Raw genomic sequence first — 27,618 nt, forward strand, 5'->3', positions numbered from 1 at the left:
GCAAAATGGGAATATGCATCGCGATGTGCGTTTTGCATGGCGCAAACTGCGATTTTCGCAGTTTGCGCCATGCAAAACGCTTCCGACATCTGCCCCTTAGTCTTGTGGCAGTTTCCACTTTACTCAAATATTATTACTTCATTTCAGTGATACAGACACTTTGAATTGTGCGTTTCATGCTTGCAGGAGTTCTTCTTATCGACCGTTACTGTATGTCGTGCGGTCCACTGTCTTGGCAGCCATTTCCAAACTACTACTCAGTCGCATTTTGCGTTCCATGGCCTTGGCCGTGTTTCATAATCATTCCACATCAGTGATACGTACGATTTTGGCATTGTTTTTGTGTGTATCATGCTACATTACAGTGACACACATGACAGATACATAATTGACACCTGTTGCTTAAATTCAGTGATATGCACACATTAGTCATTTTTGCTGTATTTTAAATCTAGACAGCACTGTAGTGCACGTTTAAGTGACGTTCAGCAACAGTGACACCAATACATTGGCTGAATATCCTTTATTCATACCTTATTTTTACAACCAGTGTGTGCACATCCTTCAAGTTCTTCATTTATTTATTTATTCAAGCATTGCGCATTTCATCGTTATTTAATACTGTACCAATGCTGTATTAGCAAAGACACCTGCGCATTTCCTGAATGCCGCTTATAGTTTATATTTACAACCAAGGTGTGCACATCCCTCAAATTCTTCATTTATTTTACAAATGCATTTCGTCATTGTTTAATATTGTACCAGTACTGTATTACCAAAACATTTCCTATCACAATCTCCTACTGTTAGCTGTAACATAATGCATACCATTATTATTACTTCCTGGTGAACCGCCAGTAAGAAGGAAAGAATGGTTCAGAGCATTCAGTGTGTACGTAGGACAATAGACGGTTTAAAATTCAGGCCTGAACAGAAAAAAAAACGATTTTGGAAATTTAAAAAATGGAAGGTCGTAATCATTTTTATCATTTGCCCAAAGTTCTGTGTGAAGATTCTGATAACGAACTGGATTAATTAGGGCAGGTGGTTTGAGGTTTAGGAATGCATTTTGACAAACCACCCAATTTCATCGTCAGAATCTGGGGCTGAGTCCAATGATATGTATGTGGCATTGTTAAGAGTATTAGCAGTGGAATGCAAATTTGGTACTTTTACAGATCAGCCAGTTAGGGATCAGTTAGAAACGAGATATTTCAATAAAAAAGTCTAGGATCTTTTGCTGATTTACAAAAACCCGTCTCTTGAGGAGACTTATAAAATTGGCAACTGTATTCAAGATTCCAAAGAGTATTTGAAGGAAATTAATAAAGCTTCATCTGATACCCTTCTTGTTTAAAATATGGAACTGAGTTCTATTCTAACTACTACGTGTTCACAGCCTAAATCTAAAGTATTAAATGATTATATATGTTTCAGATGTGGCTCAAAAAGGTATATTACGTCTTTCAAACAATGCGGGGCAACGGGCAAAGAATATGATAAATGTGTGGTTATGAACCATTTTGCCCAAGTATGCAGAACCACAAAGAATGTAAAGATCAAAGTTAATTCTCTGATGGAAGAAGAATCTATCCTTTTGAGCAATGACATAACAAATATGGTTTTCTGTGTCAAAAAATACAAAAAGGATATATCTTCTTGTAAAGACCCTGTTGAAAAATGTATAGTGAATGATGTTAAAATTCGATACGGACTGGCTCAGGGTCAAAAAGTACTATCATTTTCGAGCAAACAATTTTTGAGAATGATCTTTTACATGATCTTTTACCTCCTGGTGTAAATCTGGGTGAGAACAATGTTCTTAAAACTGAATTGAGAGGAATTTCTGAATCCCCTGTAAAATTTAAGGATCATATTGTTGTGGGGAAATGTATGTGTCAGTAGCTGGATCTGACATTTTATGGTAGCACCATCAGGGATGTTTGGGGCTCCAGTTGAGACCATGGTGCTTCCCTCAAGTTCTATCTGTAAATGATGCTGATGTACCTTTTACAAGTATGGAAAGAATTTTAGAGCAATACAAAGAAATATTTTCAGAGCAATTGGCATGGTAAGTAAATTTGAGCACCATATAAAATTAAAGGAAGTAATTCTACCTGTCAAACATACGTTATGCAGAGTACCTTTGAGCATTAGGAAAGAATTGTCTGAACTACTGGAAAATCTCTGTAGAGAGGTGGCCAACTGAGCCCTCATTATGGTTATCTCCTATCTCCTATCGTTAGGGCTCACAATAAGGAGAAAGAATGGCGGAAGTGTATAAACTTCATGCGTTTTTATAAGGCTACATGGATTGATGGGTATTCCCTAACCAAAATTGATTATTTGATTGCTTCATTGTCTAGAGCACCAATATTTTATAAGCTAGACATGTGTTCTACATATCATCAGCTTCTTCACACTAAGGAATCAAGGCATTTAACTGCTTTTGTCACTCCAGACTTTGTTTTTCAATTCTGTAAAGTACCTTTTTTGGATTGGCATCAGCAGCTGCCACTTTTCAGAGAGTGATGGAAGATGTAATTTATAGTATTTGTGGTGTTTCCATCATTGGCTCATAGAAAGGATGAATGTAAGCACAACAACAGGCTTAACAGAGTGCTGAAAGCAATGGCAGCAAGGGGTTTGAAATTGAGAAAAGATAAATTTATATTTGAAGTTAAGGAAGTAGAACATTTGGAACACGTGGTGTCTCGCAGGGGAATTTCACCTAGGCCAGGCTTACTAAAAGCCATAATAGAGGTTGCAACACCCAAAGATTTTGATGAAATTCAAGTGTTTATGGGCATGTGTGAATTCTATGCCAAATTTAAGCAGAGGTTTGCCACAGTTGCAGCACCTCTACTAAGGTTGTTGAAAATGAATGCCAAGTTTGTGTCAGGTATGGAGCAGCAAGTAGCTTTTGACATCATCATACACAAGCTCAGTGATGTTCCATTACTTAGTCCTTTCTTGCTGGGAGGAAAAATGTGTATAACATTAGATGCTAGAACTGTTGAAGTTGTTGCACTTTTAACACAAGAGTGTGCGGGCAAGGAAAACTCCTTCACATTTTCTTCATTCACTTTGAAACCGCAAGAAATAATGTATTCTGTAATAAAATGCAAGCTATTGGCCTGTACTTGGGCAGTGGAAAATGTAAATGTTCTGCTTAGGGAACAAATTTCATTATCAGAACAGATCACAAACAGCTCATTCCTATATTAAGGGGTTCCAGTGTAAGCACTAGCAAAGCCACAGCAAGATTAGTTAGATTCAGTCAAACACTGTTGGAACACTATTTTGATGTAGTGCATATCCCAGGTGGAAAGAACAAGGAGGCTGATTTCCTTTCCAGATTTCCAAAACCTTTGGAAGCGGATGTTTCTGACCATGTTGTGGATGTATAAAGACGAGGATGTAGAATGTTTAGTGCCCAGTATTTGTTGGTCATATGTACCATATGTGTCTCAACAGGAATGGATTAATGCTATGAGAGAGGACACTGTTCTGAAGGATGTGAGAAAGTATGTAACTGGTGATTGGCCTAGGGAGAAGAATTTGCCTTTGGTGTTGCAGAGTTTTTGGAAAATTCAAGACAAATTGTCAATTGAGGGAAAATGTATTTTCTGCAGTGATAAGCTTATCCCACAAAAAACATGAGGAACAAGTTGCTTGCTCTTAGTCATAGGGACATTTCAGCATGACTTCTAATAAGAAAAGGCTAAGAGCGTTGTACTGGTGGCCCAGCATGGATAGGGATATCGAAGAGTGGGTATCCAAGTGTCTCAACTGTCAGCAGAATGACAAAGGGTTAAAAACAAGAGCGCAGACTTTGACATCTGTTGATTAAAGTGTGGGAGGGAGTGGCTATTGATTTTGTTGAGCCGTTTTCTTACCTTCCAGTTCAGCGCCAATTTGCTATTGTCCTAGTAGACTATGGGTCCCATTACAAGTTTGGTGGATGGTTTTCACTGTCCACTGAACTTCCGAGGGGGAGATTGCCGCCACACAGACTACCTCCCCGCTGGCCCCATTGAGAGTTAACCGGTAGTCTTCCGCCCACCAGCCTAGTGGGTTAGAAACTACAGCATTGTCATTGGCTCTTAATCGAACCAACGCAATGCTGTAACCCACAGGGTGCATCAGCACCCTATCAATGTTCACTGTCTGCTACACTGCGAGGGTGTTGGGCAGTGGGGCTCCTGTACCGCCAAGGCCAAGTGCATGGGCAGTGCAGGAACCACCCTATGGCCCCCTGCACCTGTTCTCCGCCAGACTTTTAATGGTGGAGTTACTGCCATGAAACATCTGGTGGAGAACGGGGTCATAAACCACAGGGCAGCGCTGCTTGTTGCGCCACTCTGGTGAATTAGGATCTCCGCCACCTCCAGACCGCTGGGATCCAAGAGACTGGTGATGCTGGTGGTTCCCTGGTGGTCCAACCACCAGGGTTTTAATGTGGTGGTCGGATGGCCACATTGGCTGCGGGCTATAGACCGCCACACTTATAATGACTCCGTATGTGTCTAAAGGGTTAGAGGTCATATTTGTCAGGGAAAGTCACACAAAAAGTGTTCTTACTTTCTTGAATGATATTTGTACTGGAGAGGGTTTTCTGGCTGACCTAGTGTTGTATAGTAGGGTACAATTTACCTTAAACGAAATGTTGGAATTTTACAGGGGGCTGGCATCAAACACAAATGTTGCAGCTTATATCATCCACAAGGAAATGAACTATTTGAACCTATGAACAGGATAGTAGTGGAAGGTATACCTGGAGTAATTTGGAAAGCTGTGGATGTGGAAGGTGCCATCAGAGCTATTCTTTGAGCATATCGTAATTCACATAATAGGGAAACAAAAATCGCCCCATTTTGTCTCCCACAACACCCTCATCAACAGACTCCACAGCATTGGAATATAAAATTACGCCCTCAAATAGATTGCCTCCTTCCTGTCAGAACACACTCAAAGCATCTGACTACCTCATTTTACCTCCGCACCCAAGAGCATCATTTGCAGCATACGTAGGGGCTCATCCCTCAGCCCCACTTTGGTCAATTCTCCTCCCATGGCCAACATCATTAAATCCCACAGACTCACCATAATTTCCTATGCAGATGATACTCAACTGATCTGCTCACTCAAGGAGGACCCCTCCACCATCAGAATCAACTTTTACAACCCAGTGACCACAGTAGCTGACGGGATGAAAATAAACTGCCTGAAGCTCAGCTCCAAGATGCAGATCCTGATCTTCAGGAAAAACACCTCAATATGGGAACATAGCTATTGGCCAGCCAGATTCTGACCCACTCCCAGGTCTACAGATCACATATGCAACCTTGGCATCATCCTCCACAGTGAGCTGACCAAGAAGCAGCAGATCAATGCAGTCGCCTCCTCCTGCTTCCACACGCTCTGCATGCTCCGCAGAATCTTCAGATGGATCCCAGCCAACATCAGGAAAGTGTCACACAGGCCCTCATCATCAGCCGCCTCGACTATGATAATGCTCTCTATGCGGGCTTGTCCTCCTGTCTCCTAAAGAGACTCCAGACAATAAAGAACACAGCCGCCAGACTCATCCTGGACCTTCCCAGGCACACCCACCTCACCCTCACCTAGAAACCTCCACTGGCAGAAGAGATGTCATTTCAAGCTCCTCATGCATGCCTACAAAGAACTACACAACCAAGGACTGGACTACATCAACCACTGCCTAGGCTTCCACCAACCCACCAGACACCTGTGCTCTTCCTCTCTGTCCTTCGCACACATCCACAGAATCCGGCACAGCCACAGAGGCGGTCACTCTTTGTCCAACATCACCTCCAAGGCCTGGAATGACCTATCCATCCCCCTTCCCCTCTGAACTTCACCCTCAATGGCAAACTTCAGGTAAAGACTCAAGACCTGGCTATTCGACAGAGACATTCCACCCCAGTGCCCAGATACCCTCAGAGGTGACAGTGACACGCTCTTCAAATGACTGACTGATTGTGCTTTGAGAGGGAGGGGTCCTTTTGACTTTCTCAGGCCAGCATGGTTATCTGGTATTTTAGAAGACAGTGTAATGTCAGCCAGCCAGCCAGCTCTGAAGAGTAAAGAATTTGAGCAAATGTCATTTTCGGACCAGTGAAAGTAGGTTTGATTCTATCAAGTGTGCCAAAAAGTTGCAAACGAATAAAGGGGACTGGATGAGAGTAAAATTACCGAAGGTCGGTATGAGAAAGGGGCAGTGAGATTCAGCCAACCTCATAAAGTCCAAGAGCTTAGTGAAAATTCAAGTGCTATGAAATTGGAGAGGGGTCAGTGGTAGAACTGTGGTAAGATTGTTGAAATGTTGTTGGTCCTGGACATTGTGATTCGGAGCACATTCAGAATGGCAATTCTGAACATATTCAGAAGAATGTTGACAGTTGTTCTTCATCAAGAATAAGCAAAGGGTCTATCAAACAGGATGTTCAAAGTACACCACACAGAGTTAAGTTTATGTTGGCTAAACTCCAAAACTATAAGATGTATTAGATTTTACTCAAGACATCTGATTTTGTGTTATGGCATCTAATTTGTGTTTTTATTGTATTTTTATGTATTCAGATCTTCAAGTATATTTACATTTTAAGAATAGAGTTATTTAAGGTATTTATGTGGTATGTTTATTGCATCATTATGTATCAAAATCTGAACAGGTATTTTTACATTTTGTTAAGTATAGATTTATTTTTTTCATACTGAAACGTTTTGGGGGGGTTTGTAACGCTTGTGTAGATTTCTTTAGTAATTGCAGAGTTTTGAAGGGAGAAGGTGTGTTATGTCTGAATCGTGCTCATGAAGGGTTCTGTTCAGGAACGTTTCTGAGGAGGGTTCCATGTGATCAGTTAGGGGATGGGTGGTCGGTTGAAGCAGGCTGGAAGGAGATCCGCTTATCTTGTCTTCTGTTTTTCTCCTTGTAACCTGAAGTCTAAATAAATACCTTCTAGCTCACTTACCCTCACCCCTCGCCATGCAACAAGTTACTTCTGACAATCCAGGACTGATTTGCAACACAATTTACGGGAGTAGTTTCCAAATACAAATCGGTTTTAAGCATGATTTCCGTTCTTACTCTTAGAAAAAGTATAGGTAAGTTACACCTAAGCCAGGTGTAAGACACGCATACTCTTGCAATAAGATTTGTGAATCAGACTCACAATGTTTAAACAGGTGTACAATGTGATTGTTTTAATAAATATCAGTGCACTGACAGAAACATTTTCGGCTGGGTTTGTGATAAATAAATCCCTCTGTGAACTAAATATTTCTCTGTGTGCGTTTCTAATTTGGGCACGGTCTATGCAGTACCTGCCAAGCTCAGCCACTCAAGATGTGACATTTATTCGGCAGTGTGCCTTAATTGGAATGAATGGTGCACTGCGCTTTATTCATTTGACCTGAAAATGCAGCAACACGAACTTAAAATAGACCAGCCTTCCATGTTCAGAACATAATAATATTGACGATTCATCACAATGAAAAAGGGAGAGCCTTCATTTGTGTTCAAATAGTGCCATGACACTGAAAATGTATTACCACCTAAACTTGTTTGTGTGTCTGTATATAAAAAAAGAGTTTTATGTCAAATTTGTTGAATAAAAAAGCTGGTTGTTAAATATCACAGGCAGGGTCGGACTTGCCAATAGGGCAATCTGCCAGTGCCTGAAGGGTGGTCTGACAGTTCAGTATGTGGGCTAGTTTTGTGGCTATTTGTGGGCCTGTTGTATTGTCTGGTGAGCTGGGCTTTAGATTTGCATTTCCCTAATATTACTACAAACATTACCTGCAGCAAGTTCAAACGCATGTAGTCTCCGTTACCTTGCAAAAAACCTATCTAGTGTGTATTTACAAGTTTAGATCTGGCCTGATTTGCAAATGTTGACCTTTTTTTTTAGTTTTGTTCAGCTATCTGATTCGCTAAAGGGGCACTCTTTCATTTTTGGTTCCTGGGCCTATTTTCTGTCCCAGTCCTATCCTGATCATTGATGGCTGATACTAGTTCACATTTAAGACTATCTTCAGGTATGTTCCACTGAACTGGGTAATAAATACATAATTTTAGGGGTGAATAACTGGGTTCCTACCTGCAGCCTTTTTTTTTGTCTGATGGAAGTGTATAGTGTAAGTGACAAGGAAGAGAGGATTTGACATATTAGAATATTAATCCTTACCCCTCTTCTCTGTCACAGTACTTACTTCGATGAGGAAATTGTAAAGCCACCCACAAAGTATTAAGCAAAATAGTAATGCATTGTCTGTATGTTCATTACCAATTACCACTAAATTAATTGGTTTTATACATTAAATAATGTAAGACTGACTACCTGTATCAGTTATCAAGGTGATCCCAGGGGCAACACAACAAACCTTGACCCTCAAGCCGCTCCAAGACCTACTACCCCTGTATGAGTGGCTTTGAATAATTCAATGTAGAATAACTTTTGCCAGCCCATAAGCCATCTAAGTGACCATTGGCTCAGACACCCGGAGGTTGAAATGGATGGCTTTCAAACCTCCTAAGTCATTCCAAGTGAAAATAATACAAAATACAATGTTGTTTTATTATTATTGATTATGAGATTAATCATGTCCTCCCAAGGAAACCACTCCATGTATTTACTGCAGTTTCTTTGTGGTAGATGACTAGGAGTTGTGTATGATCATTAATGAATTCATGAAAATAATTGGTGCAATGAACAGATCATCTAGAGAAGGCTAGTTAATTGCTAGGTTGTAGGGATATGTTTCAAAGAAGGAGCGGTTGTGATCTATGAGATGAGGAATAGGCAGTTGCAGTAATACAATAATAATAAACCATAAGAAATACAGCCATGGGACTAAGATTGGTTACATAACAAAAGAGTAAGGCATGTGGATGGTAGAAGATAAGGAAAGGATCATATGATAAAAGGAAAAGAGAGGGAAACAAACAATAGCTTTAAGTTACGGTTAATTTTTCATGCAGAGAATTAGGAATATAAAACCAAACCAATCAGGCTTTTTGAGATAGCGTGCAGCCTGAGGGTCTAAAACTGCAGAAAAAAAAATTATTTTAATTTGAGACAGTAAATTGTACTTTATCATCTACGCAGCACTAAGCATCCTCATTTGGGGCACACATTCACTCATTCAAGTGGATAAGAGTCTGTTGGCAAATCAATGTCCCCGGCATGGTGTACGGTCCTGTCTCCCTGTCCTGAGTGCCCAGCTGTGATTACCTGGCTACTAGGTATTGATTTTGTCCCAGTCTCATGGCAATCAATCAGTATTTGGAAAGCGTGGCTACTCACCCATGAGACTCTCAAGGTGCTGGGGGGACGAGGGGCCTCATCTTAAGAACGACGTCTTGAGGTTCTTCCTGAAGATGGTGAGCGATGAGCTTTGTCTGAGGTGCAGTGGGAGGTTGTTCCAGCTCTTTGCTGCAGTGTAAGTGAAAGATCGTCCTCCAACAGTGGTTTTGCAGATGCGAGGGACAGTGGCCAGGGCCATCTGGGTGGAGAGGAGGGATCTAGCAGGGGTGTGGAAGGAGACGCAGTAGTTCAAGTAGGCTGGTCCAGCGTTGTGAATAGCCTTGTACGTGTGGGTGAAAAGCTTGAAGGTGATTTGCTTCTCAACCGGTAGCCTGTGAAGGGTTCTTAGGTGTTGAAAGATGTGTTCTCGGCGAGGGAGGTCCAGAATGAGTTTAGTGGCGGTGTTCTGGATGAGTTGAAGTTTTTTGATGAACCTACGTGAGGGTCTGGCATAGAGGGCGTTTCCATAGTCGAGCTTGCTCATAACTAAGGCGTGGGTGACTGTCCTGCAACAGTCTGCTGGGATCCATCTGAAGATCTTCCAGAGTTTGCGGGGTGTGTGCTAGAAGGAGGAGGCAACAGAGTTTACCTGGCAGGTCATGGATAGGGAGGAGTCAAAAGATGATTCCTAAGTTGTGGGCGTGCTGGGTCGGTGCAGAGGGGGTGCTGAGGGATGTGGGCCACCAAGAGTCGTCCCAGGCTGAGGTAGCATTTCCGAAGATGATGAGCTCTGTCTTGTCGGAGTTGAGCTTGAGGCAGCTTTCTCTCATCCAGGTGGCAACGGCTTCCATTCCTGCGTGAAAGTTCCTTTTGGCCGTGCCTGGGTCTTTGGTGAGGGAAATGATGAGTTGTGTGTCATCGGCATATGACACGATGTTCATACCATGGCTTTTGACAATGGCACCAAGAGGGGCCATGTATACGTTGAATAGTGTGGGACTCAGTGAGGATCCTTGGGGGACTCCACAGTTGACTCCTGTGGGTCTGGAGGTGTAGGATGGGAGTCTGTCCCTCTGCATCCTCCCGAAGAGGAAGGAGTGGATCATTCCAGGGCTCTTCCGCAGATTCCTATGTCATGGAGTGTGGTGCGCAGAGTGCTGTGGGAGGCCGTGTAGAAAGTTGCTGAGAGGTCGAGGAGTAGGAGCGCTGCTGTGTGGCCGTGGTCTAGGAGTAATCAGATGTCAACGGTGGCTGCCAGGAGTGCTGTCTCTGTGCTGTGATTGCTGCGGAAGCTGGACTGGTAGCTGTCCAGGGAGATGTTGGCCTTGATGAAATTCCATAGTTGTGTGTCAATTGCTTTCTCTAGTACTTTGGCGGGGTAGGGTAGAAGCAGGATGGGCTGGAAATTCTTTAGTTCTGATGGGTCAGCCGAAGGTTTCTTCAGGACAGGGCGTATTTCGGCGTGTTTCCAGTCCTCAGGGTAAGTTACAAAGCTCGGGGGCAATGGATGCGCTGGCTCTGATGTATACGTGGTGCAGGCAGAGGTCCAAGGGGGCTCCGGAGTGGGTTCTGTTCATTATGTTGATTGTTACCCCTGTGGTGAGCGTGGACCAGTCGTGGATGGTCTGGGTGGATTCTGAGGGGGGTGGGTTGGTTCCAGGTTCCGCTGCCAGGAAGCTGTCGTAGATGTCCTGGATCTTGTGGTGGAAAAAGGAGGTGAGTTTGTCACAGAGGTCCTGTGATGAGGGATGCTGGTGGCTTTAGAGGGGGGAATCTGTGAACTCATTGATGACTGAGAAGAGTTCCTTCGAGTTGTGTGCGGAGGAGTTGATGAGCTCCCGTAGTGCGTCCTTCCTTGTGTTCTTGATTTTTAGTCAGTGGGCGGTGGTTGCGGCTCTGAATGATGTGAGATCTTCGCTGGATTGGCTGTTCCTTCATTTTTTCTCTAAACGTCTGTAGGTATGCTTTGATTCCTGGAGTTAGGTGATCAACCAACTGGCCTTCTTAGGTACGCATTTAGACGATGTCAGCCGGTGAGGGGCTAGAGTGTTGGCGCATTCGGTGCTCAATGCGTTGAGATTGTGTGCTGCTGTGTTGGCATCGTCAGAGGGAGGAGGGAGGGATTTAGCGAGCGATGAGGTGAGTTGCTCGTTGGTGATTTCATTCCATTTCCTGTGGGGGGTCCTAGAGGTGCGTGTGCGGCTGCTGGGTGCAGTGATTGTGAAGTGTTTGAAGTGGGGGTCAGTCCAGTCTGGGGTGGAGATGGTCTTGATGGCAAACCGATTGCTTGAGGTGACGATGGGGTCCAGTGTGTGTCCTGCAATAAGTGTGGGTGTGGAGACCAGCTATCTGGGCCTGAGGGTGGCAAGGTTGTCGAGTAGAGCGGTGGTGTTTGGGTTGGTGCGTTCCTCGAGGTGGAAGTTCGGGTCATCGAGGAGGAGGTAGGGCCTGACGGGTAGCGATGTCATAGACGTCGGCTATGAAAGCTGGATGGGGGCCGGGTGGTCTGTACACCAGGGTGCGACGGATGGAGGAGTTGTGGTTGGAGTGGACCAAGAAGTGAAGGTGTTCAATGGTGGTTCAGTGTTCTTCTTCTTCTTGGACAACCTTGGCACGTAGTGAGGACTTGTGTACCATGGCGATTCCTCTACCCGGGTAGGAGGGCCGGTCCCTCCTTAGGATGCTGTAACCGCCGAGAATGGCGATGGTGATGTCAGAACCAGAGGTGGGGTTGGTCCAGGTCTTGGTGAGGAAGGCGATGTCTGGTTGGGTGGTTTCGATCAAGTTCCAGAGTTCAGAAGTGTGTTTGTGGAGGAAGTGGATGTTCAGGAGCAGGTAGTTGATGGGGTTGTGGAGGTTTTTGTGTGAGGAGAGTACCTTTGGTTTGTTGAGGTTGGCGCTGAAGTTGCAGTCCTTGCAGGTGAAAGGTCTGTGGGTTTCTTGGGGGAGATGTTGCAGCAGTTGTTGAGGCAACCGGTGTTGAGGTGGAGAAGGGTCTCGGAGTTGTAACGGAGGCAGTCCAGGGGGTGGATTAACAGAGATCCAGTGCTCCTGGCACTGGGTGCGGACGGGCGCAGACAGGCTTGCCTTCAACATGCCAGAGGCACACCCGCTGCGCACGGCCACCATTAAGAAGGGGAGGGGGCAGAGGGAGCAGTCAGCTGGGAGGTGGGAGGGCAGGAAAGGTGCTTCATGGGGGTGTAGAGGAAAGAAGGGAAAAAGGAAAAAAGAATAGGGAAATCGAGGGATGATAGAAGAAAAAGGCAGAAAATGCAAGAGTGAAAGAGCAACAGAGAGAAGGAAAGAAAAGGAAATGCTCACTTGTGATGGCCACTAGACCACCAGGGATGAGGCGCAGGGATGAGCCTGCAGGTGGAGGAGGGCCTCGAACAGAGTCAGAATACTCAGTTCGTCCCAGGCAAGAGGCAGAAGTAGTAGCAGCAGCAGCCAAAGGAGCTGGGGAGGGCAGCAGACAATGACCAGGAGGTCAGTGCAGTTGCCCTCTCACAGCGCTGCAGCTGCATTAAGCAGGGGAGGGGGTGGGGGAAGCAGTCAGCTGGGAGGCAGGAGGCCGGAAAAGGTGCTTCGCAGGAGGAGGAGGGTAGAGGAAACAAGGGCAAAAGGAAAAAAAACTAGGGAAAAGCAAGGTATGACAGAAGAAAAAGGCAGAAAATGCAAGAGTGAAAGAGCGACAGAGAGAAGAAAAGAAAAGGAAATACTTACTTGTGATGGCCACTAGGCCACCAGGGATGAGGCCCAGGGATGAGCCTTCGGGTGGAGGAGGGCCTTGAACTGAGAGTCAGGAGACTCTCAGTTCATCTCAGGCAAGAGGCAGAGGCAGCAGCAGCCAGGGGAGCTGGGGAGGGCAGCAGGCGCAGACCAGGAGGTTAGTGCAGTTGCCCTCTCATATCGCTGTGGCTGCCATTAAGAAGGGGAGGGGGTGGGGGAGCAGTCAGCTGGGAGGTGGGAGGCCGGGAAAGGTGTTTCATGGGGGGGGGGGGTGGGGCAGAGGAAAGAAGGGAGAAAGGAAAAAGAACTAGGGAAAAATGAGGGATGATAGAAGAAAAGGGCAGAAAATGCAAGAGTGAAAGAGTGACAGAGAGAAGAAAAGAAAAGGAAATACTTACTTGTGATGGCCACTAGACCACCAGGGATGAGGCGTGAGGACGAGCCTGTGGATGGAAGAGGGCCTCAAACTGAGCATCAGGAGGCACTCAGTTCATCCGAGGAAAGAGGCAGAGGCAGCAGCAGCCAGAGGAGCTGGGGAGGGCAGCAGACGCTGACCAGGAGGTCTGGGATAACAATGGCAATCTAGTGTGTGCATGAGACTGAGGCCTGTCAATTGATATGATTAGTGTCCAGGACCTGGAGGGGCACCCAAAACATACTCTCATATACTGAACATTGAACTACCACTCCTATCATGGGTTTAGCATCTAGAAAAGTGGTGGCAGAGTACTATGATTTGTAAGTTGTAGTGATCAAGAACTTTTTTTATTTGTGTCACTGGAGTGGACAACCTAATATTCAACTTGTGTTAAGTTCTGTTTCTATGTGCTCACCTAGATCTGTGTGCTACAATCCTAGGTAAATGTTATGCATGTTTATACATGGGGGTCTAAGTTTTACACACAGTGTGTGTGAGTGAGAAAGAGTAATGGAGACCTGTGTGTTCTATTCGAAGCCCCTGACATGTTCATGTGCACAAGATGGAGGTGAGATTGTTTTCCCAGACAGCAGAAGTGTATTACTGACTTTCCTGAAGCTGGAAGGGGGAGACTTAGACATTGAAGAAGAGGAAGAGGAGACAGGGCACCTTTTCGAAATTCCATTTAGTTGTTTTACTGCAAGATGATGCTCATTAGTCTTTCTTTGCACTACCATTTAAGAAAAGGTAGGAGTTAAGGTTGGGACTGCCGTTGCTGTTGTTAAGAGTGTTAAGGGTGCTTTAGGTGAGGCCAGCCTTTTTCTGTTAAATATGGCTTTTGATAGCCAGGTGCAGAAAGCTCACAGCTCTTTGTGCCTCTGTTCTGGATGCTGGAACCTGGGGAGCATACTTCAAAGTATTAATTGAACTATTATTTAAACAAGTCTAAAAAAATCTTAGCTAGTCAGCATGTAAATTGCAGTTTCAATGTAAATTTCAAATCAATTTTTAACTATTTTAAGGGGGAGACACCCACACTTCCTTTAAATGTGAAGCCTGTTTGGAGTGGCAGCTCACTTGTAACTGGTGAAAATTGTGACTGCACAGAACCATGCCTGGGCACACGTTAAAGTTTATTTTATTCATTTTTGAGTCAAGCATTGCAAAATGTCTACAGCCTGCACCCTACGAACGAATAGAAAATTACATAATTTCTTCCATTAATACAAAAGAAGAGTAGTAGATCACCTTCAACACAAATATGAAATTGCCTAGTCGAACTAACAGATTCCTTGATGGATGTATATGCAGGACACTGCATAGGGGATGTGGAATAAAGAAGGTAATTACTACCTAGAATTTACTAAGGCTGACACCAGACATGAAAGCCAGCCCAATGTACCTTTAGAGATGGTTCTGCCAGTGCTTTCTGGAAAATATCCCAAAAAAATTGAAAGCGTAGAGTTAGGTCACAAAAGAACGGTATCAGTCTCCTGGCGGTAGTAGTAGTACACCCATTTTTTAAAAGAAACTCATTTGTGCACGTAGCTCTCATGAATAGATGGACATGTACATTTTAGAGAGGGTATCTAAGAAACCAACGTTCTGCAGACCTAACTATTAAGCCTCCAAATGCACAGGCAAATTTGAATCAGATTTTGCAGCGTAAAGCAAGAGGAAATTATGGCACTGGTGAGAGTCAGAAATCAAAGGTATCAGAGCACCCACAGCTAAAACTGAAACACTATGGAGTGGCATGGAGTTTGCTGGCCTTAATCAAAAATGAGGAATAAACACATTCTCTTTGCATTATGAGGGTTCCCACAAAGCATCCTCAACATCCTGCATATGTCCAGGATGCTGTCCTTGGATATACAACAATCTTCTGAACTGAGACATATTTCATTGACTTAGTCCACCAATTAATTCTTTACTCATATGATGTGGATTGATGTCAATGACAATAATTTTTCCTCTGCCTCCTCTCCACTGAAAGACTGCTGTATGTTTGAATGTACATATTGTCTGAGATGTTGTCCCACTCTTACTTTTCAGCAGTCACTGAAGGCCACCAATGCCTGTTTTGCCACTGCAAAGTCCACCTGAATATTTAATAGAACTCTTTGGAAGTCACAACTCCTACAGGCTATTTCCTTAAGTTTTAACCCAAGCCTTGTCTATCATGAGATATTGTCAGTATTTAGAGAACTTGTGGTTCTTGCTTACATTACTGGTTATTTCCCACCCTAAAGATAATTTCAAATAGACATGGATATCAGGATGCCAGTTTCAGAATCCTAAGATGAGAAGCCAGTAAGGAAGAAAATTTTACTCCAGGATTTCTACATGTTGACTACTCATAAGGACCAGAAAGACAGCTAGACTTGCTTCCTATAACAGAGGACAACATCTTTTTGGGTGCTGTATCTTTATTAAAATATTTGTCCTTGACCCTCTGGATACTGAGTAGAGGAAGGAATACTCTTACGAAACCACTGTAGAATGATGGATCTTTGCATTTCAGTGGCTTGACAGAGGAGACATGACAGCCCTCATTATCCTGGAGCTCTCTGCAGTATTTGACACGGTCCCACACCCCATCCTCATCAGGAGCCAGCACGAGATTGGCATCCAAGAATCTGCTTTCCGTTAAAACTACTCCTTCTTAATGGATAGAACAGAAGCCTGTAAACTCATCTGTGGAGTGGCTCAGACCCACACACAGAACCTAAGCCAGGAACCTTGGAATAATAATTGACAGCAAATTGGATATGACCACACAAGTCAACACTGTCACTGAATTCTGCATCCACACCCTGAAGATGCTGAGGAAGATCTTCAAATGGCTCCCAAGCAACACTAAACTGTCACTCACACCCTAGCCACTAGCAATTTGGACTACGGACACACTTTGTACACCGGCATCACAAATCAACTTACTTGAAGACAACAAACCATCCAGAATTTGACAGCTAGAGTCATCCTCAATCTCCCAAAGGGAACTCACCTCACACCATACCTCAGTGAATGACACTCGCTCCCAATACACAGATGTGCTCAATTCAAACTCCTCAAACACACATTCAAGACATTAAACAACTCAGGCCCCACAAAGCTGAACATTCACATGTCCTTCCACCAACTACCAGACACCTCTGCTCCGCAGAACTCCTAGTCGCACACATCCCACAAATATGCAGAACCAGATCAGGAGGATGGGCTTTTTCTTACATCACTCCTAAAGCATGAAACAACCTCCCTCTCCACAGAGTCTCCTCCTTTCTTCTTGAAATCAGTGAAAAGATGATGACCTGGCTTTTGAATTAACCGTCCTATCATACGTAGTGCTAGGCCCACACATGTGCTCAGTGCACTAAGACTAAGGTTACAGAAGGAGGGTCTAGCATCAGTCTGGGGGAATACAGGCTATATATAAAGGTTACTTTGCAGTGATCTGAGTGGGTTTGTTCTACATTGAGGTTACCTGATATGCCTGACTTGCATTCACTCCTCCTTGAACTATGTTGAACTCCCCTGACCTAGAATGAACACTGGAGTAAGGGTGAGGATTAGCGAAGGGTTAATGCTTAGACATAGTAGTGTTCTTAATGTAGTGAAAAAGCCTATTTACTGATGGGTCGAGGTCATGGTGCCTATATTACAGTGTGTTGATTTGTAGCACATAAATATTGAACTTAATATCATTGAACATGAAGGTGCAAAGTGCAGATTCTTCCAGGCAGACCACAGAAAGTCCTGTCTCACATACACAGGACTATGGACCTGATTTAGAGTTTGGTGGATGGGGCTACTCTGTCACAAACATGATGGATATCCGGTTCGCTGTATTACGATTCCATTTTGCCCGATAAGCATCGTAATATGGCAGATGGATATCCGTCATGTTTCTGACGAAGTAACCTGTCTGACAAATTCTAAATCAGGCCCTAATTAATTTCTTGTACCTTTTCTTGTTTCACAGTACAGAGGACATTGAATAGAAATTGTGTCCTCATCATCATTTTTATGATAAATGGATATTTTTACTCAGTTGGAAAGAATCCCTTGCAAACTCTGACATTTTTAGATAAAAATGTGAACAAGCTATCACCACTTCAGACAATCTAGGTGTTCTTAGATTTGACTCAAAAGTTTTATTTGCTGCATGCATCCTGGACAAGTACAGAACTAGAAATAAATAATTATTCTTTCAACAGATGTTACAGCTGGGTGCTATATAAACTTGGTGATATAATATTTTGTGGGCAGGTATAGGGAACAATCAGAAAAAAAGCTACAGAAAATGTTTTATAAGAGTTTAACACATGAGTTGACTATATGTTGGGATTACATTTGTATTAGCTACAAATGAGTTCCTTTTCAACTTTTAATTGGAAGTGGAAAAGATAGTAGATAAAATCATCATAGTAGTAGGTATCATTCAAATAATAAGCCACTGGGAGCAGAAATCGAGCAAATTATTTGTTTAGGATTTAGAAGCAGTCATGTCAAACATAAATCATTCTATTCATTCTACCTAGCCTTATAAAAGATATCACTTTACATAAGCACTATGATTGGTTGATCCAGGATTGTAGAGGACTCCAAATGTGGTTCCCTCTCTTCTTCTCAAGATTGCCCTTGAAACTATAGCATGAATTCTCCCAGTGAAAACAAAATCGATAAGAGCCAGCCACTGCTGAAAAGTTGTGGGATTTGTATCCAGCCAAGCTTAAGCTATGCTGACACAAGCAATGATAATAGCCACAAACATTCATACATATGGACCATTTAAAGAAGTTCTCATATGATAAGTTGCAGAATTGGATCTTTATGTGCAAACATTTCTTCACACAGCCATTTTTTCACCCCAATATGATTGTGAACTGACACATGTAGCATGGATTACATCAGTATATGCCCTGAAACACCGATAGCAGTCAACAATAACCCTGCATCCATTAACTGAATTATATAGCAGGGTATAATTTGAATATAGTTTCATAATGCTGAATGAAGAGGTTAGTAGAAAGCAGAGTTAACTTCCCCAAACAGATGGATTCCTGAAAATGTATCTTCTGCTCGTTTGTGGTCAGCCTCTTCCTCCAATTCTGTAACTGGAATTCTATTTCATCTTTCTCCATTTAGCAATGATTTACTAATACAATTTAGTTTTATGAGCATTATGATGAGCCGTGTAACAGTTTGTCATGCACCATAGAAACCTGATTTTCTCCAATGTTTTTTTTTAAATCCCTAATTTGAAAATATTTTTAAAATGAGTTAAGGAAGATACAATTGTTCTGTGACAGAGAGAAGAAAAGAAAAGGAAATACTTACTTGTGATGGCCACTAGACCACCAGGGATGAGGCGTGAGGACGAGCCTGTGGATGGAAGAGGGCCTCAAACTGAGCATCAGGAGGCACTCAGTTCATCCGAGGAAAGAGGCAGAGGCAGCAGCAGCCAGAGGAGCTGGGGAGGGCAGCAGACGCTGACCAGGAGGTCTGGGATAACAATGGCAATCTAGTGTGTGCATGAGACTGAGGCCTGTCAATTGATATGATTAGTGTCCAGGACCTGGAGGGGCACCCAAAACATACTCTCATATACTGAACATTGAACTACCACTCCTATCATGGGTTTAGCATCTAGAAAAGTGGTGGCAGAGTACTATGATTTGTAAGTTGTAGTGATCAAGAACTTTTTTTATTTGTGTCACTGGAGTGGACAACCTAATATTCAACTTGTGTTAAGTTCTGTTTCTATGTGCTCACCTAGATCTGTGTGCTACAATCCTAGGTAAATGTTATGCATGTTTATACATGGGGGTCTAAGTTTTACACACAGTGTGTGTGAGTGAGAAAGAGTAATGGAGACCTGTGTGTTCTATTCGAAGCCCCTGACATGTTCATGTGCACAAGATGGAGGTGAGATTGTTTTCCCAGACAGCAGAAGTGTATTACTGACTTTCCTGAAGCTGGAAGGGGGAGACTTAGACATTGAAGAAGAGGAAGAGGAGACAGGGCACCTTTTCGAAATTCCATTTAGTTGTTTTACTGCAAGATGATGCTCATTAGTCTTTCTTTGCACTACCATTTAAGAAAAGGTAGGAGTTAAGGTTGGGACTGCCGTTGCTGTTGTTAAGAGTGTTAAGGGTGCTTTAGGTGAGGCCAGCCTTTTTCTGTTAAATATGGCTTTTGATAGCCAGGTGCAGAAAGCTCACAGCTCTTTGTGCCTCTGTTCTGGATGCTGGAACCTGGGGAGCATACTTCAAAGTATTAATTGAACTATTATTTAAACAAGTCTAAAAAAATCTTAGCTAGTCAGCATGTAAATTGCAGTTTCAATGTAAATTTCAAATCAATTTTTAACTATTTTAAGGGGGAGACACCCACACTTCCTTTAAATGTGAAGCCTGTTTGGAGTGGCAGCTCACTTGTAACTGGTGAAAATTGTGACTGCACAGAACCATGCCTGGGCACACGTTAAAGTTTATTTTATTCATTTTTGAGTCAAGCATTGCAAAATGTCTACAGCCTGCACCCTACGAACGAATAGAAAATTACATAATTTCTTCCATTAATACAAAAGAAGAGTAGTAGATCACCTTCAACACAAATATGAAATTGCCTAGTCGAACTAACAGATTCCTTGATGGATGTATATGCAGGACACTGCATAGGGGATGTGGAATAAAGAAGGTAATTACTACCTAGAATTTACTAAGGCTGACACCAGACATGAAAGCCAGCCCAATGTACCTTTAGAGATGGTTCTGCCAGTGCTTTCTGGAAAATATCCCAAAAAAATTGAAAGCGTAGAGTTAGGTCACAAAAGAACGGTATCAGTCTCCTGGCGGTAGTAGTAGTACACCCATTTTTTAAAAGAAACTCATTTGTGCACGTAGCTCTCATGAATAGATGGACATGTACATTTTAGAGAGGGTATCTAAGAAACCAACGTTCTGCAGACCTAACTATTAAGCCTCCAAATGCACAGGCAAATTTGAATCAGATTTTGCAGCGTAAAGCAAGAGGAAATTATGGCACTGGTGAGAGTCAGAAATCAAAGGTATCAGAGCACCCACAGCTAAAACTGAAACACTATGGAGTGGCATGGAGTTTGCTGGCCTTAATCAAAAATGAGGAATAAACACATTCTCTTTGCATTATGAGGGTTCCCACAAAGCATCCTCAACATCCTGCATATGTCCAGGATGCTGTCCTTGGATATACAACAATCTTCTGAACTGAGACATATTTCATTGACTTAGTCCACCAATTAATTCTTTACTCATATGATGTGGATTGATGTCAATGACAATAATTTTTCCTCTGCCTCCTCTCCACTGAAAGACTGCTGTATGTTTGAATGTACATATTGTCTGAGATGTTGTCCCACTCTTACTTTTCAGCAGTCACTGAAGGCCACCAATGCCTGTTTTGCCACTGCAAAGTCCACCTGAATATTTAATAGAACTCTTTGGAAGTCACAACTCCTACAGGCTATTTCCTTAAGTTTTAACCCAAGCCTTGTCTATCATGAGATATTGTCAGTATTTAGAGAACTTGTGGTTCTTGCTTACATTACTGGTTATTTCCCACCCTAAAGATAATTTCAAATAGACATGGATATCAGGATGCCAGTTTCAGAATCCTAAGATGAGAAGCCAGTAAGGAAGAAAATTTTACTCCAGGATTTCTACATGTTGACTACTCATAAGGACCAGAAAGACAGCTAGACTTGCTTCCTATAACAGAGGACAACATCTTTTTGGGTGCTGTATCTTTATTAAAATATTTGTCCTTGACCCTCTGGATACTGAGTAGAGGAAGGAATACTCTTACGAAACCACTGTAGAATGATGGATCTTTGCATTTCAGTGGCTTGACAGAGGAGACATGACAGCCCTCATTATCCTGGAGCTCTCTGCAGTATTTGACACGGTCCCACACCCCATCCTCATCAGGAGCCAGCACGAGATTGGCATCCAAGAATCTGCTTTCCGTTAAAACTACTCCTTCTTAATGGATAGAACAGAAGCCTGTAAACTCATCTGTGGAGTGGCTCAGACCCACACACAGAACCTAAGCCAGGAACCTTGGAATAATAATTGACAGCAAATTGGATATGACCACACAAGTCAACACTGTCACTGAATTCTGCATCCACACCCTGAAGATGCTGAGGAAGATCTTCAAATGGCTCCCAAGCAACACTAAACTGTCACTCACACCCTAGCCACTAGCAATTTGGACTACGGACACACTTTGTACACCGGCATCACAAATCAACTTACTTGAAGACAACAAACCATCCAGAATTTGACAGCTAGAGTCATCCTCAATCTCCCAAAGGGAACTCACCTCACACCATACCTCAGTGAATGACACTCGCTCCCAATACACAGATGTGCTCAATTCAAACTCCTCAAACACACATTCAAGACATTAAACAACTCAGGCCCCACAAAGCTGAACATTCACATGTCCTTCCACCAACTACCAGACACCTCTGCTCCGCAGAACTCCTAGTCGCACACATCCCACAAATATGCAGAACCAGATCAGGAGGATGGGCTTTTTCTTACATCACTCCTAAAGCATGAAACAACCTCCCTCTCCACAGAGTCTCCTCCTTTCTTCTTGAAATCAGTGAAAAGATGATGACCTGGCTTTTGAATTAACCGTCCTATCATACGTAGTGCTAGGCCCACACATGTGCTCAGTGCACTAAGACTAAGGTTACAGAAGGAGGGTCTAGCATCAGTCTGGGGGAATACAGGCTATATATAAAGGTTACTTTGCAGTGATCTGAGTGGGTTTGTTCTACATTGAGGTTACCTGATATGCCTGACTTGCATTCACTCCTCCTTGAACTATGTTGAACTCCCCTGACCTAGAATGAACACTGGAGTAAGGGTGAGGATTAGCGAAGGGTTAATGCTTAGACATAGTAGTGTTCTTAATGTAGTGAAAAAGCCTATTTACTGATGGGTCGAGGTCATGGTGCCTATATTACAGTGTGTTGATTTGTAGCACATAAATATTGAACTTAATATCATTGAACATGAAGGTGCAAAGTGCAGATTCTTCCAGGCAGACCACAGAAAGTCCTGTCTCACATACACAGGACTATGGACCTGATTTAGAGTTTGGTGGATGGGGCTACTCTGTCACAAACATGATGGATATCCGGTTCGCTGTATTACGATTCCATTTTGCCCGATAAGCATCGTAATATGGCAGATGGATATCCGTCATGTTTCTGACGAAGTAACCTGTCTGACAAATTCTAAATCAGGCCCTAATTAATTTCTTGTACCTTTTCTTGTTTCACAGTACAGAGGACATTGAATAGAAATTGTGTCCTCATCATCATTTTTATGATAAATGGATATTTTTACTCAGTTGGAAAGAATCCCTTGCAAACTCTGACATTTTTAGATAAAAATGTGAACAAGCTATCACCACTTCAGACAATCTAGGTGTTCTTAGATTTGACTCAAAAGTTTTATTTGCTGCATGCATCCTGGACAAGTACAGAACTAGAAATAAATAATTATTCTTTCAACAGATGTTACAGCTGGGTGCTATATAAACTTGGTGATATAATATTTTGTGGGCAGGTATAGGGAACAATCAGAAAAAAAGCTACAGAAAATGTTTTATAAGAGTTTAACACATGAGTTGACTATATGTTGGGATTACATTTGTATTAGCTACAAATGAGTTCCTTTTCAACTTTTAATTGGAAGTGGAAAAGATAGTAGATAAAATCATCATAGTAGTAGGTATCATTCAAATAATAAGCCACTGGGAGCAGAAATCGAGCAAATTATTTGTTTAGGATTTAGAAGCAGTCATGTCAAACATAAATCATTCTATTCATTCTACCTAGCCTTATAAAAGATATCACTTTACATAAGCACTATGATTGGTTGATCCAGGATTGTAGAGGACTCCAAATGTGGTTCCCTCTCTTCTTCTCAAGATTGCCCTTGAAACTATAGCATGAATTCTCCCAGTGAAAACAAAATCGATAAGAGCCAGCCACTGCTGAAAAGTTGTGGGATTTGTATCCAGCCAAGCTTAAGCTATGCTGACACAAGCAATGATAATAGCCACAAACATTCATACATATGGACCATTTAAAGAAGTTCTCATATGATAAGTTGCAGAATTGGATCTTTATGTGCAAACATTTCTTCACACAGCCATTTTTTCACCCCAATATGATTGTGAACTGACACATGTAGCATGGATTACATCAGTATATGCCCTGAAACACCGATAGCAGTCAACAATAACCCTGCATCCATTAACTGAATTATATAGCAGGGTATAATTTGAATATAGTTTCATAATGCTGAATGAAGAGGTTAGTAGAAAGCAGAGTTAACTTCCCCAAACAGATGGATTCCTGAAAATGTATCTTCTGCTCGTTTGTGGTCAGCCTCTTCCTCCAATTCTGTAACTGGAATTCTATTTCATCTTTCTCCATTTAGCAATGATTTACTAATACAATTTAGTTTTATGAGCATTATGATGAGCCGTGTAACAGTTTGTCATGCACCATAGAAACCTGATTTTCTCCAATGTTTTTTTTTAAATCCCTAATTTGAAAATATTTTTAAAATGAGTTAAGGAAGATACAATTGTTGCTGTAGATAGAAAAACATACAAATTGTATTATTGCTGGACATTTTCTCACGCTATTTAATGCCCATATTGTCCTATAGCCCAGCTTTTCTAAATTGTAACTGCTAACAGCACTACCTAAAATTGTACTCTTTTACAGTCACTCTGTTTGGTGAACCTAGCTAAAAAGCTTTACTTCTCCAAGTATATTTCTTAGATAGAGAGAAGGCTTAAAGGGTCTGTATTTTTATCACTTCCAGTAATCAAAAGACTCATATGCAGGATCATACCAGATAAATAATAGTATCTAAAATTTGGGAGAGCCCATCCACCTTTCCTCAGCAATACTCGAAGATATTTCTAAGGCCTTCTAAGTTGTTAAAACCCCACAGAAATCATATTAAAGATTTAACCTATCTTCTTAAAAGATGTCAAATTTAGATGGGGGAATTGATCTAAACAGATACAAATACATATGGCAAAATTGTAATGTTAATTACGTAAATCAGGAAGTTAAAGTCAAAAGTAGATTGTTGCTTTTTTTAAAGCTATATTTTACCCAACAGAGGATTGTAGTTTTTGTATACTACTTCATTATATATCAACTGTCAGATTGACCCCGACATAGGTTGAAAGGTCAACCTTCTGGATATCTTGTACTGAGGCAGATTTATCTACTAATATTTGATTTGCATTGTTGTCCTAAAAGGTAGCCAGAGACTGTACCAAGAGTAAATTGCAAAGAGCAAAGGAGAGCAGGGCAGTCTTCTTGTGTGAAGTTTAATGCCCTTTGACTCTAAACCCATGGCCTGCAGCTTGGATTCTGGTTACTTGTGGAGAACCTGGATTATCTGCTGGGGAGCTGTGATCAGCAGCTATATCAAATAGAATAATAGCCCAGTTATTATGGTTAATTGTTCCTCTACCCGGGGAAAGGCCAAGCTACCATGGCAAAACTACCAGTGACTCTACTCAAGCGTTTATTCAAAACCTTCTAATAAATGTTCAAGTTGCTATTAACGAAAGAAATAGGCCTTTATGAGTTAGGATTGATAGGTGATTTACGTTTTTAAAAAAATATTATATAAGTCAATGTCCATGACTATGGAAGAGACTGGCCTTATTGAACTACTCTTAACAATGATAGCATAATTGTTGCTATAATAGGAAAATAATGCTGGTAAAATGTCGGGGGGGATCTCTACAGAGCCTCCCCCTTTTCTGGCTGGTAGGTTATCTATGGCATGTTTTAATTGCTTGAAAAGAAATGGCTGCATCTAACCTTCCTTTATACCATTTGTTTAAGGACTCTACATTTATTATTATCCAAACTTGTGTTAATCATGGCATGAGGCGGAGTTTTATCTTCTTGGTTTAAAGCCTAACAGCCATTGCCAATACTAATAGGTCTGGCTTTAAAAAATGTTGCATTCTAATGTGAAGGTTTACAAGTAAATAGCATAAGGATGGATATGTATTAGTGTGGAAGCAAAAAACTGTAAAATAATATTATCTTAGGGTAAAAGGTCAGGTGAGAGTTGCACTGTCAAGGCAGACCTACAAATACATGTAGGTTAATGACTGTCCTCCTCCCATACATGCTGATGCCTGAAAAAACACCTACATTATTGAATTATCAAAGACACTTTCATAGCATTGTAATGCCATCTGTGTGCCCCTGAAAGTTCAAGCTCAAGCAGCTGGATAAATAAACAAAATAATCATAGCTGTGTGGAGGGCGTGCATTTTTTTTGTGGAAGTACACAACTTCTGTCCGATCAAAACAAGTAATCCTGGCTCCCAACATGTGAGCAGACCTAAAGTCCCTCTCCTGCTGATTCTCACATAATTTCCTTGTGACAACTGTGCTGTCAAACCAGACCACAAAAAATAAATCACAAAAAGCCTGAATAACGGCATTCTAATCAATCAGACCCCCTTTCTTGTTCTGTAAAACACCATTTTCATTTCAACTATATTTTGGCTCAACTTCAGCGCTAGCACTTTCTTAATACTTTCATTACATTTGCAATTCTGTCTTTTATATGTAATATATTTTCTTGCTAGCTGTTTACTGTCAAATTGCTTTAAAGGCTGAGCCAAGGAGTGTTTTAATAATTGCAGACATACTGTATGTTTGGCTTCTAAATCTGCTTTAAGTTCCGCTTCTGCTTTTTTTTATTGCATGGTCCAGAATCATACTCCACACCACCCACTCTAAATGTTTCCCAAACTATACTTAGTTCAGCTGAGCCGAAATTAAAAGGTAACATTTTAGGGATACAGTGTTCCATATAATAAATATATTTCCAACCAAGAAATAGTATTTTCTCAAAACTCAACTGAGGAGCCAGGTTCCTTTCATATTCGGCCTGAAATTCTAATAACAGAGGGATATGATCTTACAGTATTTTATGGTATTTCTGTAAATAGGCATCATGTAGCAAACATAGTTGGTCTAAAAAAATAATCTAATCTTACATGTTTTATGAAGATATAAGTCAAATGTAAATCCCGAATCTGGTTTATTTAGTATGTCCCAGGAGTCTACTAATCTCTGTGTCTGCAGGAGTCTATTATTGGCATAACTGACCCTTTCTTTTCTTCCTTTATGCTACTGTGGCATGTTTATGTTATCTCTGCTACAGTTCAAATCACCACAGATTATTAAAGGGGTGATCCATTTTGCTAGTTCTGTAGTTAAAAATTCATAGATCTCATGATCATTCAATTTTGGGCAATAAATCAAGTATAAATTAAAACACAATGATCCCCTCAAGCATTCTGCTATTGCCCACTTTTGCAAATAGTCAGAAACTTTCTCCATTATTTTCATTATGTTAAAATTGCTTCACCACGGGCAGAAGATAGTTGTGTTGTACAAACTCGGAACTCAAACCAAAGCTATCTAGTCATTTCCTAATGCTTTTGAGATATGTGTTTCCTGAATACATATCACCTTTGAGTTAAGCATTTTAATCTCCTCCACAAGCAGTTTCCTTGTCGCTATTTCATTAAACCCTTAAAATGTAATCATAATATTCCAAGCTCATACATATTTTCTAAGATTACTATTTGATACATTCCTTACCAGGTCATTATCAGTTTCATCCTGCCGATATGCATTTTACTGGGTAATCCAATCATTTCTTTTAACTTGCATCCTCCAATGTAAGCATCCCGGTACCCTCCCCTAACCCTTTCCTCTACCTACCCCACCATGCTTGACCCCTTAGTTCTTCATGCCCGTGCCCCCCCACCTTAGGAGAGGAAAGGATAAGCAGCCCAACTAAAACCATGCACGCTAGATCAACATGTGATTGTGCTTTTTCCAGCCTGCCACCGCACCTCCATCTTCCTAGCAGTGGTCAAAATCTTGTTCCAAAACATTTTCAACCCCATGTATCAAAAAATTGATTTGGTTTCATCTTTGAGCCAGCAAGGTAGGCTACTCACAACAGAGAATGAGCAAGAAGTATGTTGGGGTGAGCAATTCAACGAAGTCTCAAACTGGCCAGTACCAACAAGTGTAGGCACATCTAAGAAGCAGAGACAGAC

The 27,618-nt window shown here is 41.9% G+C and overlaps 1 protein-coding gene across 3 annotated transcripts in view; it reads right to left on the minus strand.

Annotated features, from left to right (window-relative positions):
• CNTN1 (contactin 1) overlaps window positions 1–27,618 on the minus strand; it is an 895,734-nt gene that overhangs the window by 857,007 nt on the left and 11,109 nt on the right. The window lies entirely within an intron of this gene.

Source organism: Pleurodeles waltl, chromosome 4_1, assembly GCF_031143425.1.
Source record: "Pleurodeles waltl isolate 20211129_DDA chromosome 4_1, aPleWal1.hap1.20221129, whole genome shotgun sequence".
Taxonomy (NCBI): Eukaryota; Metazoa; Chordata; class Amphibia; order Caudata; family Salamandridae; genus Pleurodeles; species Pleurodeles waltl.